The 17336-nt window shown below is 29.8% G+C and overlaps 1 protein-coding gene across 1 annotated transcript in view; it reads right to left on the bottom strand.

The window, feature by feature from the left end:
• Window positions 1–17336, bottom strand: part of LOC122502466 (SKI family transcriptional corepressor 2) — a 187819-nt gene that overhangs the window by 144268 nt on the left and 26215 nt on the right. The window contains exon 2 of the mRNA XM_043612531.1: window positions 8657–8852. The gene's annotated coding sequence lies outside the window, so the exon portion shown is untranslated. The remainder of the gene's footprint in view (window positions 1–8656; window positions 8853–17336) is intronic.

Raw genomic sequence — 17336 nt, 5'->3', positions numbered from 1 at the left:
GAATCACAAATTGGGAATGTCAGATGAACCAAAACAACTCAAAATTACATTGAGAATAGTGAATGACAGATGGACATAAATCAGCTAATATTGTATCGCGGATCGAGATAATGAATAGATGTAATTAATTTATCTAATATTACATTGTGGTTTGGGAATGATACCTGGACTTACTCTATACTTAATATTGCACTGCGAATTGGAAATAATAGCTGGACCTAGATAACATTACAGTGCGGATTGCGATTTATTTCTGTACTGCATTTAGCTAAAATTCCATCACAGACTGGGACTTCGTCTGAACTTAAACTATCTAATATTCCATTGCGGATTGTGGATGAAAACTTAACTGATCAAAATTGCATTGTAGATTAAAAAGTTAGCTAAGGCTAAACGATTTAATACTCCATTGCAGATTGAGAATGATAGATGTAAATGATTACCCAATACTCCACTGCAAATTGGGAAGGTTGAATGGAACGAAGCTATTTAAAATTCCATTGGGGTTCGTAAATGACAGCTGGACTTAAATTGCTACGCGGATTGGGAATGTTTGCTCAACTTCCACTATGTAATGTTCTTTTGTAGTCAGAAGTAGAAAATCTGTAAGTTCAGATACCTGATTTAAATCCAAGGTTATGTGGGGTAAACCGCTCTTGTGCTGGTCCATTCACAAAAACCACTCCATTCATTAGCTGGACTTTTCTTTTTCTATGGCAACTACCGTCTGGCTTTAAACTTCGTAGGAAAAAGTCAAGGATCGTCATCTGACTGATACTATGTAATGTTGGATTGCCGATTGGGAATATTATCTGAATCAACGCACTATTCAATATTGCATTGCAGATTGAGAATGATAGATTTAATTAAATTACCTAATATTGCATCGCGAATTAGAAACATTAGATGAAACTAAATTACTCAGAATTACATTGCCTGTGAATGGACACATATTACCTAATAATGCATCGAGGATTGAGAACGTTAGCTGGACCTAAATTATCTAATATTGCATCGCGGATTGGGAAAGGTATCAGGATTTAAATTACCTGCTAATTTTGGATCATGGATTGCCAAAGTTGAATGAAGTTTAACTATACCCAAAATTATATTACAGATTGTGAATGATAGCTATAGACGTTGCTTATACTTTTCTGCCAGTGGGGCTACAGGTTTTCTATTTGGGTGATCTTACCTATATCGAATGCGACGTCCCAAAATGTAGACTATCTGTACTACAGCTAAAAGGACGTCAGACTTTTCAAAACGAGGCATTAGACGTACATCAAGGAATCTTAGAGTTTCTAAAATGTTGGTTCAAATATAAGAACCGCAATTAGTACTTTTTTGGGGAGTCTGAAATTCCGTGATTTTCTCAGTGTATCTTATCACTATTTACTAAATATTGCGTTTACAGAACGGCCTGAAATTAGAAGTACTCGCATTAGCCTGGTCTACCCGTCTATTGGGTTTGCTACCAATAGAGGAAAACTGTAGAAAGCTTCTTCTAACTACAACCCGCGGTTTTATCAACAGCCGTCGACAGCCGAATTGTAATTATGTGTACTGGACAATAATCGACAGAGAACATCATTAAAATCTGATGTCAATCCAGCTGCTTCCTTCCAACTGAGCCAGAAGTAAAATCATCAATAGGAGGAAAATTCTGGAAGCAGTTTCAAAAATCTAACCTTCTTACTTTGTCGATTTCTCTAAAAAAGCCACCATAATAAACTAATGTCGAAGAGCATATGCACAAAAGTGGGAGTTTGACAGCGCTTAAAGATCAACATGTAAATATACCAACATAACTTAAGACACACTATATATAAAAGACATAGAGAACAAGTCAGAGGGTTGAAATACGAAGAGATCGCAGGGGTAGACGATAGAGAGAGAGAGAGAGAGGGGGGGACCTCTCGTATCTGTTCACCGTTCAGAAATTCCAACCACGTGCAAGATGGCGGCTGTAGTTTGCCTCTGGCATGCACCGCCCTCCCTCTCACTCTCATTCCCTTCCTCTCTGATCCTTACTCTGAGGCAGATAGTAACATCGCGTCGGGACTTTATGTGTTGGTTAGGCGTCCCAACAGTTTGACGACATTCCCATTATACCATACACATTTATTTTACACACATACACAACTAAAGATAAATACAAGTGTGCATAAATACATACTATGCACACTTACGTTTAGCTCTATATATATATGACTGCATATAGACATTCAAGTTGAGCTTTTGGAGACGCGCCGTCGAAGTAGGAACCTCCGAAGGACGATAGCGTACAAGTAAGGGGTGAGGGTGAGTTCGTACCTATTTGCTCGTCTTTGTAAAATAAACGCCCGAGGAGACGCCCCTGAATACTAATTTCAGTCAGACTTTATAGGATACTCTATTCAACTATGATTGCAATGGGATTTAGTGGTGGGGGAGAATTGCGAATTTATAATTTTAGCACAAAAAGAAGTTATCTGACGTTTGTAAACTGATTTGGATGTTGTTGAAATTGGTTTTTTTGGAGTATTCGTAAAATATTGGTAATAATTATATCGGTCTGGGATATCAGTTCAGAGATCATCAATATAAATACTGCTTTGTCTGCAAATAACATTATAAGACGATAAAACTCCTAAACTTAAGGATGAAGATTACAGTTCTAAGCAAATCTAATCTATAACTGGTTTAAATTATAAAATGTTACCAACTAAAACTTCAGCGTCACGTCAAAAATCAGATCCGAAAGTTTTTGGGGTTTATAATTGCGAATTTGAAGTCAGATTTTAAAAATTCAAAATGGCGGATCCAAAATGGCGGACGAGAATATTAAAAACCTATCGGATTTGCTTGAAACTTATAACTCGGGGGTTTTTGGGGTTGCTGATTACAAATTTGAAGTCAGATTTTAAAAATTCTATAATGATCCAAAAGTTGAACCAAATTTATTTTCCTGTACAATTATTATTGTTTATAATAACGTACACCATTTTTGACATTATTATCGAAATAATTAAGAATTTCAATGAAAAGACTATTTTAAAAATATTTGGGGGTTAAAAATCGTATACAATTTTTTATTATCCAGATATTATAAAGTCTGCGAAAACTTTATTTTTCATGTACACACCAACGTAAGAAATATAACTATATAAGCCAGATTGTCGTAACAGAATGATGTGTTTGCTCAAAACTTTAGGACCGTTCTTTGTAAAGACGCGGCGGTATCTATATAGACAAGAGTGTCAGAAGTGCCAGACAAATACTCATCAGCAAAAGAGGAAACCTTTCTGGACTCCATCAAATCAAGATCATGACTTATTCTTTCAAACAGATATATACAATATTCAAACCGTAATATCGATATAATTTATAGGAAAATTTTTCAAAAATCACCCCCCTCCCCCTCAAAAAAATACCAGCCATATATTATAACAAATTTTAAAATCTAAATCGCCAAAGAGTTTATGGTTCATTTACCTATCAGTAAAGTTCATTTACTCCGTTCATTTACCTAATATTTATTTATTAGACCGCAAGAAAATGAATTATTACCGAAACATAAAATGCAGTGAGAAATTTATTAGCAATCTAACGTGACATTCAAAACGTAACATTGATGTTAATTTATGCGTGACTACATTTTATTTCTACTATTTATTTTTTTTCAAGACAAGAAGGAAAAAAAAATTCTTGCAAACTCATTTTTTTTCAAGAATATTAAGTATTGTTAAACTTTACTTTTTTTGCTACATTTATATATCTAATGCATGTATATAACTAATATGAAGATAAATATTCAAGAGACAATATATAATGTTGGTATTACTGTAACGATAAGGCTTATATCTATACATGTATAAGCATATGTCTCACAAGATAAGAATCCTCATTATGCTAATAAATTACCGATAGTTTTAGAGGGAAAAAAATGTGCTTTGCTAATTTCTCAAGAGATAACTATTTATAAATATGTGTTCTTGGACAAAATGTATAAACATATATAGAAGAAAAATATATATACTTAAAGTTAGAAATTCGTTTTTTCTCTAAATAAAACTTGTTCCTATAATTAAATAAAGTGAAACATCCCGTCTAGAATAATAACCGCAATTTTGAACTTGGAATAGTTTTTCAATTTTATTATTATTTACTTTTTTCTATTTTCTATTTAAACACTTATTTAAATCACTTCTTTTCATAAAAAGTTAAATAAGGTAAAGGACCTCAGTAGGACCAATTTTCAATTGTTTTTATTTTGTATTTTTCTGTAAATGATATGTGAATTTTCACACATGTTACATATTTTTGCAAATGTATCAAATAAATCCGGAGAGAAATATATATATATGTTTTTTTTGGGAATTATTTTTTTATGTGCTTTTGAGACACACATATATAGATATATAGAATAAAAAGAGAATATAATCGCAATCTTCATCTACGATGGCTAAGAAGGATCAACGTTGGCGGAAGTAACCATCCGTAAAAATCTTTGAAAAGATCGTGCGACCTTTCAAACTAATCCTGATTTGTCTCGAAAGAAGAATTACACAGAATCCTAATGTATGGGTCGCATACCTTCCGGAAGAACTGGACTAGAAAATATAATAACGCTACTATGGGAGAATAGGGAATTCTCTCTCTATATATGGAGAACCTTACACTTGTTTTAAGATAAATATATATATATACAAACTTTTAACAGTAAATGATAATTTCTAAATGTATTGAATACAGAAATATATTTTCAATTAAATTGAAAATTAATCCAAAAAATAAAATTAATTTAATTTCATTAGAAAATTAAAATCAATAAAGCTGCTACTATTTAAAAGTTGAAATAAAATTTTCTATTCTTCAGGATCCTGTAAGGCTCGATCCTGTACAGGTGGACCTGCTATAATTTTAACCAAAAATAATAAAATTTTATAAAATTATTTATAAACAATAATATATTATTTTTTATTTATAAATCCAGTAAACTAATCTAGATCACCTAGACAAAATGTGTACTAAATTTAAGATTAAAAGCAGACTAGTTTAATTATTCTACTATACTAAAAAAATTCCATATATTTAACCGACTTTCGTTCTCCTAAAATATTTATTTTTACTTTTCGGAAGCATATAAATACCAAAATTCAAGACGGTTAAAAATGAAAACATGTTAAATACATAGAAATGTAAATTTACTATTTGTCCCTGTGTACAAAAAAAAATCATCTTAAATTGTATATCCTATGGGAGTTAATGGCACTATATTATTGAATATTACAAATGTAAATAGTGACTTTTTTTCATCGATTCAATCTTTTCTTTCTTTTAGAAGCGAATGCGTGTCAAAGGATAGTGTATACGTAAAAGCAGGTATGTATATGTATATAAGATCGGAATGATTGTTAGTTAAATAAACAATGATCGCGAGATGTTCTTGACAACAGTGACGGCTTTGTAAGGAACATTCGAATTGGATAGGGCGCTGTCAAATGTTTGAGGTGCCTTACAATGTTCTTATACATATCAAAGCAATAGCGATCACACGAGAAGCCGATCCTCAAAGCTCAAAGATCAACGATCAATGTTCTCCAAAGAGACTATATGTATGCTTATAGTGTTTTTATTTTATATTTTTACAACACTTTAGTTTCATATATACATATATATTGCATCGCCACCCGTTCTGAAATTGAGTGCATACACATACGAGAAATATACATATGCATGTACATATCAATGTCAAGAAACGATTCAAGACAATATATAGTCAACAAATTCCAACCAATTTTGAAAGAGTCTTCATTTTTTATCTCTCTCTTTCTCTCTCTCTCGACAAGGGCAATTTCTCTCGATGAGTTGGATTTTCTATGCACATTACAAAACCTTAACTCTTTGTTCTTTTCCCTCTTTTGTTGCTTTTCTCTTGCCAAGATAGGTACTCGAAAAAGCCTCCCAAACATCCCACAAACACCTCTTGAAAATTCTCCTCTATCATTGTCCTAAGAATTTAATAATTCTATTTAAAAAGAAAAAAATTTTTTTTCCATCCTTTGTTTGAACTAAAGAAATGCATTATAAGCAAAAATAAACAAAAAGGGTTGTCGAAATAGAAAAATTTAATTAAATAAAAAAATGAATTTTTTCATTTTCCATACTTTTGAAAGATAAAAAAATAATTTTTTTTAATCTATAAAGGAAAAAAAAACCTTCAACCCATTCCACAATATATATATAATCCACAAGGAATAAAAAATTACGTCGACGTGTTCAATAAAAATGAACAAGGAATAAAAGACTCGTCTCTCTTCTTTTATAATTTTTGTACAAATAATTCTTATAATCCCTGTAAAAGGATTTTTTTTGTACGCTTAATTAAAAATAATAATTAATATGCTTGGAAAAAATTTAATTTTTCAAAAAAGAACCAAATTTTTTCCCTGCTTATTTTATATATAACTGTATAAAATATTTTCAAAAAGCAAGTTAAATTTTAATAAACCTGTATATAAGAGTATACAATGTATATACTTTTTTTTTTGTAAATCTGAGAATATGATCCGCGGGCCTTTGAGAAACGTTGCTCGAGATATTTTCCTCTCGCCTCTATTTTCCATATATACGTAACATTTTCCCTAGTTTTTTTCGAGCTTTGGTAATCCCAAAGAGGGATTCGGTCTGTCCGAATAATCCTGCTATGCTGTCGCTAATGAAATTAAAAAAGGGAGTTTTAATGTAAAAAAAAAAAAAAAAAATTGAATGAGGAAGTCAAAGCCGAGGGGATTTGTACTGCGTTGATTAAAACTGCTGCGACGTATGGCTGCATCAATGTATACCTTTCCCGCTCGCAAAAATATATGTTGTAGACCCGCACGATTTCTTTTTTTTTTTTTTTTTTTTTTGATATTCCATAACGAACAAAGGTGCATATTACTCTAAAGAGTTCATCGTATCTAGTTTAGGTCAGTTTTATAAATAATAGAGTTTTCCAAGTCAAGACAAATTTCTAATGTGAGGAACTTAAATTACCTCTGTTTAATTAATTATAATTAATATAATATTATATATTATATTCTACTTTATGGAAGAAAGGTGTATAATGGTTTCTCTGTGTTACGTGTACCAGTGCATGCTAAGTTATAGCCTAACTGTTCAATAAAGAGACTATTATTGCCCTAGGGCAATAATAGTCTCTTTATTGACTATCATTATTACCCTAGGGTAATAATGAGTACTTTATTGACCTGCGAGCTAAGTTCTTCCATACATTTTTTATAACAAACGGCCTAAAAACAAGGTGTAATAAAAAGGCCTAAAATTAAATTTTTTATTTAAAAAAATAATTTAAAAAAACGATTTTAACCCATTGATGTCCAAAATTTTTGACTGATTTTGATAATTTTGATAATTTGATAATCCAAAAATCCAAAATGGCGTCCAAAATGCAAAAAATACCGAAAAATGGCAGCTTTTTTTTAAATGCATATACTTTCCACATCAATAAGTTTTTTTTACGGGTCTCATGCCAAAGCTGGACAAAATAGTCGTACTTTCGAACTATGGACCTGAGAATTAATGAATTCAAAATGGCGGATCCAAAATGGTAGCAAATTCAATACAAACCAATTGATAAGTATATCATCAACAATATTCAAAATTGCTTAAAATCAATTGAAAATGACTTCTCAGGGGTTTTTGGGGTCACTGATTATGAATATATAAAATCCAATTTGAAAAATTCAAAATGGTGGATCTAATATGGCGGACAAAAATATTTGGAAAAATTAATAAAATTGCAAGAAATTATTCACACGGGGGTTTTTGGGATCGCTGATTACGAAAATGAAGTCGAATTTTTAAAATTCAAACTCCCGAATCCAATATGGCGGATAAAAAACTTGAAAATCTATATGAAACTGTGTATGAAATTTCTCACTTGGGGTTTTTGGGGTCATTGCTATTAATATTTTTTAATTATTTTGTTTTTGTTATATATATTACCGGTAAGGAGAGGTTAAAAAAATTAAAATGTTTACAAATATCGCTTAATTCTGAATCATTTAATTCCCAAACTAATATATCAGTTTTAAAGTTCCATGTTTTAATTAATTCTTTATAGTGATAATTCATCTGCACACATTTATATTCTGTTATTTGAATTCCATTTATGACAAAAATATGCGGCTATATAACACTTTAATATATTTGAATAATTAATAAAAAGGTAATAAAATGCATTAAAATGATATCGTATACACTGTAAAAAATTTAGGGAGTTAACGGACTCGGGAGTTGGGAGTGAAATTTTTCGAGTTAAAAATCAACTCCAAAAGAGAGTTAATTTCTAACTCCCTTCATTCAACACCCGCGCGAGTTATTTTTTCCATGGGGAGTTAGCATTTGGGTGTTAAATTTTAACTCTCCTTATTTAACTCCCCTGGCATTAACTCTCCAATGGGTGCGACTTTTATAGAATCCCCTGGGGAGTTAAAATTTAACTCCCTTTTTTTACAGTGTGTAAATATTTTAATCTCTTTTAACAAAATCTCCTCTTACCGGGTTATTAATTTTTTTAACAACTGTTTTGAAATCTTTTCGTCATTATCATTTATCATATTCATATCATTATATCGTTTTTAATAAAAGTTATAAATTCTCGTACCTTTTAAATCCAGAACTAATATTTCAGTCAACATTCACCACGCACTATTTATTGATTTATATTCTTCAGTCCTCATCATATATACTTTACGAAAATAAACTTCATAATATGAAATAAATAAATTACACACTTGTCTTTGTTTATAATAAACATTTCGAATTTGATAATGACATTATCTAGTATATACACCAACATCCTGTAAACAGAAAAAATATTAAAATTAAAAATTTGAATATATAAAAAATGTCAATTGTTTGTATATCAATATTGTTTTTTAATTTTTCAATCAATTTTTTAAAAAATATAATTATATTTACACTCGAACGCCGGTTTAGCAGACTGCCAGGGGGACGTCTGTTAAATCGAACAATACTTTAACAAGCTTTAACGAGTCAGGACAAAGAAAATCGTAAATCACAACCCAAAAATTCCGCTAATGCGGTGTCCGCTAAATTGGCGTTCCAATGTATTTTAATTATGTATATAAATTTTTTTATTCAACTCAGGCGTATTATGGTCACTTTATCTACCTGTACAGGCGGACACTAAGTTTCCCCTTATAAACCAGCGGTCAATAAAGTTCCCATTATTGCCCTAGTGCATTAAAGTATATTTTATTGACCACTCGCAGGTCAATATAGTACCCATTATTACCCAAGGGCAATAAAGTGTACTTTATTGACCGCGCTCACAGGCCAATAAAATACTCATTATTATCCTAGGGCAATAATAAACACTTTAGCATAGAGTGACCATAATACGCCTCTGTTGCATAATGTACTATTTAATAATTATGAAATTTAGTGTATGGAAAAACTAGTTAATTTAATAGGATATTAAAGTATTTCTTATTATTGTAGGTGTATATTGACATTATTTAAAAAAGCACTTAGGGTAAGAATAGCATGTACTAAACTAGGAGAAGCGGCACCCCACCAAGCGCTTCGTAGTGGTGGGGGAATAATTCGCATAGTGGGGGGTCGCTTCTCCTACTGGCCTAGAAATAAATAGTGACAGAGTATTCTTTAACTACTTATTTTTAAAAATCTCATTATTGTTGTGGTTAATTTTTTAAACATTATCTTATCAATATTAATCAAGATTAATAAATAGTACAAACATTAAATAACTACTATTAATTAAAAACAAAAAATTAATAAACTAAAATAAAAAATAAATTGATAAACCCCAGAAAAAATTGCAAAACATTTAAAATTTGATGGATACTTTAAAAAAAATATTTATCTAATTAAAAAATTTGAATTTTAAAATAAACACGAATGAAAAGAAAGGAATCGATGAAATTAGAAGGAAATACAGAGATAAAACAGAAGACAGTAGTGAACGAAAAAGTTGTTGGTGAATGGTTTCTGTGTATATATATTGTATAAAGAAGTAAAGCATCAGGAGGATCTTATTGATATTCCTCGGGCTCGCGGCACCTTCGTCGTGGAAAAACCAAGGAAAATAATTTCCTCTCTGTTGGTCCGCTCTCTTCTCACGATGGTGTGGTCGCCGCGCATTTAAACCCCTTGCCAGTACTCCACCACCACCACCCACCCTCCCTATATTTCAAAGCCCGCTTGTAGCCAGAAAAGCAAGCAGAAAACGTAGACAGACAGCTGAAACCCGGCTGGGTGTGCCAGGGCGCGCGTTAAAACATGCAAAATCATGCAAATTGCGTTCGTTCGAGCCCTCCCCCACCCACTTTTCAGCCTTTCCCAGAATCATTCCATCTCGCTCTCCTTCTCTCTCCCGCACGCTCTCTTCCTTCTCTCTTTCTCTATCATCATATACGGCGCTTTTTATCCCTTGTGTGTATAGCCTCACTCTTTTCTCTTACTCTTTTTCTCTCTTTCACTCTTTTTCTCTCCTTCTCTCTTTCACTCTTTTGCTCCTCTTTCCTCTTTCGTGGAGCCTGCGGCGTCAAAAATGTTTCAACGATTGTGTTGCCGCGGCGTTTGTTCCTTTATTTTTAGTACGGGGTGGAATTTACCGAGAGGGTGCCGCTGGGCGGAGCTCCCGACAGAAATAGGGATGAAACTTTGCCCGCCATATTTACATGACTCTCTCTCTCGCGAGCAATGAAAAAAAAATAAAAAAAAAATCCCGAGAGCAACACGATTTTTTTCTTCTTTAAAAAAAAAAATCTCTCCCTCCCCCCCTCGCAACTTTTATTTTTTTCTCCTAAAATCAAAAATCTTTAACCAAACTAATCCAACATTAAATCCTCAAACATTGAAAATAAATCCCATTTTTAAAAATCTTATTTTTACTATAGGTACACTTTATAACGTTCTTTTTAAAAATATAAATTTTTTAAAGAAAATCTTTCTTGTATACATATACTTTTTGCTTATTCAACATTTCATTCGTTTCTACATTTAAAAAAAAAAAAGCTTTTCAGAAGAAAAGGAGGGAAAACAAATCCAAAAACCATAGGAACTACTAAAATTGTTGTTTTTAGATTTTACCGAAAAGATTTTTTCAGTCCCGAATAATACTAATGGTGCGAAAAGTAGAGTATATAACTGTAGTGGAGCGAGGGTGGGGGGCTGGAAAAATTTACAAAGTTTAACAATGTAGAAAGTCACCAGGTCGAGATTAAAGTCTAAACTCAATATAATCGAGGAAGAAAGTAGTCGTTTTCTTGTGTGTATTGAAGTTTTAAGAGCGAAAGCTTTCGCAGTAGGACATCACTATATATATAGTGACGGTTATAGACACCGTCATCTCCTTCAGCGTAAACGAAATTAGCAGAAAGTGTCTCGAGATTGTCAATAAGAAAGACGTAAATCTGGTGGAAGCACCTGCCATTTAGAGGAGAGAAGAAAAAAGTATATAGAAGACAAGATGTTTGTAATGCCAGGGAATACCCGAAGATCACGTGGTGGTACCTGTCGTAAGGTTTATATGGGAACACAAAATAACCTCTAAGTTCTTAGGACTTCACTTTCATCCACCCTTGAAGCTTATAATATAGATTATCGCTTCTTCTCTCGAACAATAAATCGTCCAACACAACCTAAAGAGCCAACCTGCTAAATAAACAATTTTAACCTTGCCCCGGAACTTTTCACTAATTTCATCCTCAAAAACCGTTTTCTCTATTACTTTTATGCTCCATTTCTCAATTTCAAAACATTTTTTCAGAGTCCTTTCTCTCCATTGTGTCGCGAAATTTTTATTTTCGTATTTTAGAACGAATTTTCTTTTTGTAAAAACAAATATTTTCTCCGAGAATAACAACAAATAAAAAAACAATAAAAAAATTGTAAATATTAATAATATTAAAAGCGACAAAATTTATAATTCTAATAATTAAAAGTGCTCGAGTAATAAAATCATTATTTTATATTACAATAAGAATATTGTTACTGTGACTTCTTTAAAATTCTTCTCTTTTGCCTGTTAATTTCTAAATAAAATAAAATTATTTTCATCAATTCAATTATTATTTTCTACAATTTTTAAATAACATTCTTCCTTAAATCAATTATTTTTAATAATTTTTTATAAAGTTCTTTTGAGAATGTTCAAATTCGTTTGTTTATAATTCAATTATTATTTCTAAAAATTGTTATTATTAGTAACATCTCCAAAATTTAATTATTATCAAAAACTTTAACTGAAATTAATTTTTAAATCAATTTTTATTAGAAAATTCTACAAGAATTCAATTATTTACTATCTTAATTTGAATCAGTTAAAAATCGTGGTTTTAACTGACAATTAGTGGCTGACTTTTTGCTTCTAAATCAGTTATTTTTAACTGATTCAAATTTGGATAGTAAATACGTTATTCTATTTGAATAATTGAATATTTCTTAAAATTTAATTCTGATACATAATTTTATCAACAAAGTTTTAAATAATTGAATTCTTTTCACGAATTTCAATAACATTTTTAAGAATAATAACATTTCTCGAGGAATTCGATTAAAAATTTATTAAAAATAATTGAAATTCTGCAATGAGTTTTGTTATTTATGAAAATAATAAAATTATTGAGGAGAAGTTTATAAAAAAGTTTGAATTCCTATGAAATTTTTATTATTTTAGAAAATAATTAAATATTCGTGTAGAACTTTGTCAAAATTGTTTTTAAATAATTGGATTCTTTTAGGAAATTTTATTAAAATTTTTGTAAATAATTGAATTTTACTCAATTTTACTACTTTTGAAAATAATTGAATTCTTATAACTATGAAAATAATTGACTTCCTCCGAATGATTTTTTTATTTTTAAAAATAATAATTAAATCCCTAAAAAGAATTTTTTTAATTTATGAAAATTATTGAATTACTGTGAAAAATTAAATTGAATTAAATTCTTTTGGAAAATTTTATCAAAATAGTAGAATATTAAAAATCATAGAATTAAGAAAAATTTTTGATAATAATTGAATTTTGGCGAAGAATTTTGCTATTTATAAAGATATATATAAAATGTTGACAAGAATTTTTTTTTAATTTTTGAAAACAATTGAATTTCTGGAAAGAATTTTAATTTTTTTTAAAATAGTTGAATTCTTTTAAAGAATTGCGTTAAAATTTTTTAAATTGAAATTATGAGGCAAACAAGAAGATACAGAAAAATTCAGAATTTTTTTATAAATTCTAAGCATTTAATTCTTTTTTGTACTTTTAATAAAAATCCCTGACTATTCCCTGACCTGTGGCATCCCTGAATTCTTTTTCAACTTTTCAGTAAAATAAATGTTCTTGTCCTATATTTTAGAGAAAAAATGAGAAAGAACGATTTTTTTCTGTAAAAACAAATAGTTTTAAAGAAATAAAAAAAAATAACCGAAAATTATGAATATTAACAAATTGAAATCTACATTTATATAATTTAAAACTTTTAACAATTAGAAAAATGTATATTTCATGCGCGAAAAAGATAGTGTAAATATTGTTTTAAATGTCAAATTTATTTCATTTTCAACACAATGTTTCTACTTTATTGTTATTATTTACATAAATAACTTATTTTTAAAGGAAACGTTTCGACTTTCGCCCTGCAAATTTTCCTACTATTTTTTTTTAATTTTTAAGTTAAATTTAAAAATTGTCTACTTTTCAAACTGCAGTTTTTCACCTATATATATATATATATATATATATATATATATATATATATATATATATATATATATATATATATATATATATATATATCCATATCTATATGCCGACCAATTGCTACTTTTTCTAAAAAGAAAAATATTTTTGTCACGAATATTGTTGTAAAGAGAGAGATAACTATGCGTTTAAAAATTCGTCGCCAGGACATATGGAAGTCACGTTATATACTATATATTCGTCGCGCGCTATACATTGGGAATCGAGGTGGAAAAGGACGAGTCATTCTGCGGTCGCGGTATCGTTCCTCGTAGTTGTAAGGCCGTTCCGGCTCTCTCACCGATAACAATGGGCCAATACCGAGCCGATAATGAGCAGCCATTGTCGTCGTATCCACACGCGCGGATCGCACAACCACCGAGAGCGTCATTACAGGTAATCGCTCGAATCACGCGTGGTTGATGGTTTCGACGTAACCTCTACTACATATACATAGACGCGTGTATATAACATGATCCAGAAAGTCCCTAATAAAAATCTCATCGCATTCACTAAATTAATTCTTTATCAAAAAAATAAAATATACGTCTTATTAAAAATATCTTCAAAAAGGGAAAAAAAATTTCTCTTAATTAATTCATTGACGTGATTCTCAAATTTTTTTCAGTTATAAATATATATTCTAATCCCGATATCTCTTCTATAAAATCTTAGTTTAGATTCTTAATTAAAGTTCTCACTAAAATGTGCTTTGAATATAATATATAATTTGAAATGTTTTAAAATTAGAATACACACATTATAATTAGTCGTATAGTGAATTGTATTCAGTAATTATTGAGATACATAATTGGTGAAAGTTTACTATTTAGCAATCACTATATTTCAAAAAACAACTATTATATATATATATATATATATATATATATATATATATTTCTTTACAATTATTTTATATTTGGTAAAGGTTAATTTTTTTCTTCTTCTTTAAAATATAATAAAACAATAAAACTTTCATTCCCACGCTTCTATATCATTTTGGAGTAAATGTTTTAAATTACACAAATTAAGTTAATTTCATCATTCAGACCTCTTGTTATTAAAGCGAGAGAAAAAAGGTTTCTTTCAATTTAAAAAGAAATTCATCTTCGAAGATAATGGATTTTAAAATTAATAGAAAAAAAATTTGTTTATGGAATCAAGAATTATTTTAATCTTTAAAAATATATTTTAAAGAAATATATATTACTAAAAGCACAGAAAAAGAATCTTTAATTTAGGAAACGAAACGAATTTATATTATACTTATATCAATTCTATAAATTTAAATTATTTAAAATTGTTTTTTGTTACCAAATAGTCGGGTAACGATTTAATGAAAAAATATCTACTTATCGTTCATTCATAACTCTGTTAAAATATTAACTATTTCATATTAAGACTACTAATTGTTTTCTAGTATACCAATTAACCATTTTCAACTAACAAATAAGGATTAGTCAAAGTGATTACTAATTTATATTTAATGACCGAATCAATGTTACTGAATTTGTCAAAAGTGATTATATTAATTCGAATTCTTTTAGAAACCAAAATTTTACGATTTATCTTTATTCAAAAACAACTTTTCCACTTTCGCCCTCGCCCACAGGAAATTCGTCTATAGTCGACATTTCTTACATCAGATGACGTTCAACATGCATGTCAAAAATCATACTGAGAAAGCATCGAATGACTTATTTCAGTTTTTTTTATTAATGCAGCTATATTTCTCTCCTGATCTACCCCATCCCCTTTCGGTTTTTCTTCTGAAAAGATTCTGAAACAAATTTTTTATTATTATATTGCATTTAAAACAAGTTTATCATGAATACTTTTAAGTCAATTATTAGGCATGACTATATAAATAACTAACTTAACTCATTTCTAAATTATCAATTAATTTAAGATCAAAATCAAATCCTGTGAACCTAATTCAACGAATACGTTCAATCCATCGAACAAAGAGAAAAATAAAATTTTTTAAAAAATAACGAAGTATAATCACAATTTGGAAAATAGTTTTCATTTTGGAGGAAAATTTCACACCTTCATAACTCGATGATCACATATATGTACGAATGAGATATGATTTCTAAATTTTAAGTGAGGACGGTTCCATGATCCCTCTCTCGCTCTCTTTCTCTTTTAGGATTATAAGGACCATCAGGAATGACTTGCAAATGTCAGAAGCGGCGAAATAGAGGTGTTTAAGATGAGAGGGCGGCGCGCTGAGTTTATTTATCCTGCCCGTTTTTGAGAGCTGAGAGCTCTCACTTTATATCTTTCCCTTTTCCGTATCCTTCATTATCATTTCTCTCTCTTGCTCTTGCATACAAAAAAAAAACTTCCATACACACTCTCTCAATTTGATTTGCTTCTCTCACACATACACATCTCATCACACTCTGACCAATTATTGATAAGTTCTTTTTCGTTTTTGTCTTCGCGGCTTTTTCTTTGTGTATTACTCCTTTTTTTCTTTACACGCGCTTGCTTTTTGATCGTTATCACTCAATATAAAGATATATACCATATATATAATAGATGTTATGCATGAGGCTTTCCTTTGAAGTTTTCGAATAGTGTTATATGCCTCTGTGTTCATTTTCAAGTCTATAATCATAGCACAAGTTGCCGCCTAAAATGGCTGAGGTTTCTCACTCTCTTGACACATTATATATATAATATACTTATATATATATATATACGAAAATGCACTTTGCGATCTTAATTCACGAATTCAGTTAATTAGAATTTATTTTCACCCCTTTTAATAACCAATTATCACCCTAAATGTTTATTAATTTCTGAAACTAAAAAAGACTTACACGTGAAAAAATTAGCTGTAAATTCATTATGACTCTGGGTTAAAAATTGAAAACCGCAAACTTTTGAAAATCACGAACTGGAAAAACTATTTTTTCGCCTTTAAATCAATCACAAAAAACAACTTTAATGAAGTTTAGCATTTTAAAGATCTAATACACTATTTTTAGAACAATTCCAATTAATACTTGGGTCATCAAAATTAATTCAATTTTTAATACATAAAAAGTAACCACAGCCGATAATCAGCAGAAGATGAAAAAATATTTTTTGAGCGAACTTTATCTTCTGTTCACTAATAAGTTAGTTAAAAATTTTATACTGGTCCTAAACTCTTACTAGAACAATTCCAATTAATACTAGGGTCATCAAAAATAATTTAATTCACAATTCACAAAAAGTAACCACAGCCGATAATCAGCAGAAGATGAAATTTTTTTTTTGAACAAACTGTATCATCTGTTTACTAATAAGTTAGTCAGAAATTTTTAACTGGTTCTCAACTGTTACTAGAACAATTCCAATTAATACCTGGGTCATCAAAATTAATTAAATTTGTAATACATAAAAAAGAAACCACAGCCAATAATCGTCAGAAGATGAAAAATTATTTTTTGAACAAAATGTATCATCTGTTTACTAACAAGTTAGTTAAAAATATTTTACTGGTACTAAACTCTTACTAGAACAATTCCAATTAATACCTGAGTCATCAAAATTAATTTAA

This window comes from Leptopilina heterotoma, unplaced genomic scaffold (assembly GCF_015476425.1).
Source record: "Leptopilina heterotoma isolate Lh14 unplaced genomic scaffold, ASM1547642v1 Lhet_23, whole genome shotgun sequence".
Taxonomy (NCBI): Eukaryota; Metazoa; Arthropoda; class Insecta; order Hymenoptera; family Figitidae; genus Leptopilina; species Leptopilina heterotoma.
This window is presented reverse-complemented; position numbering and strand designations above follow the sequence as displayed.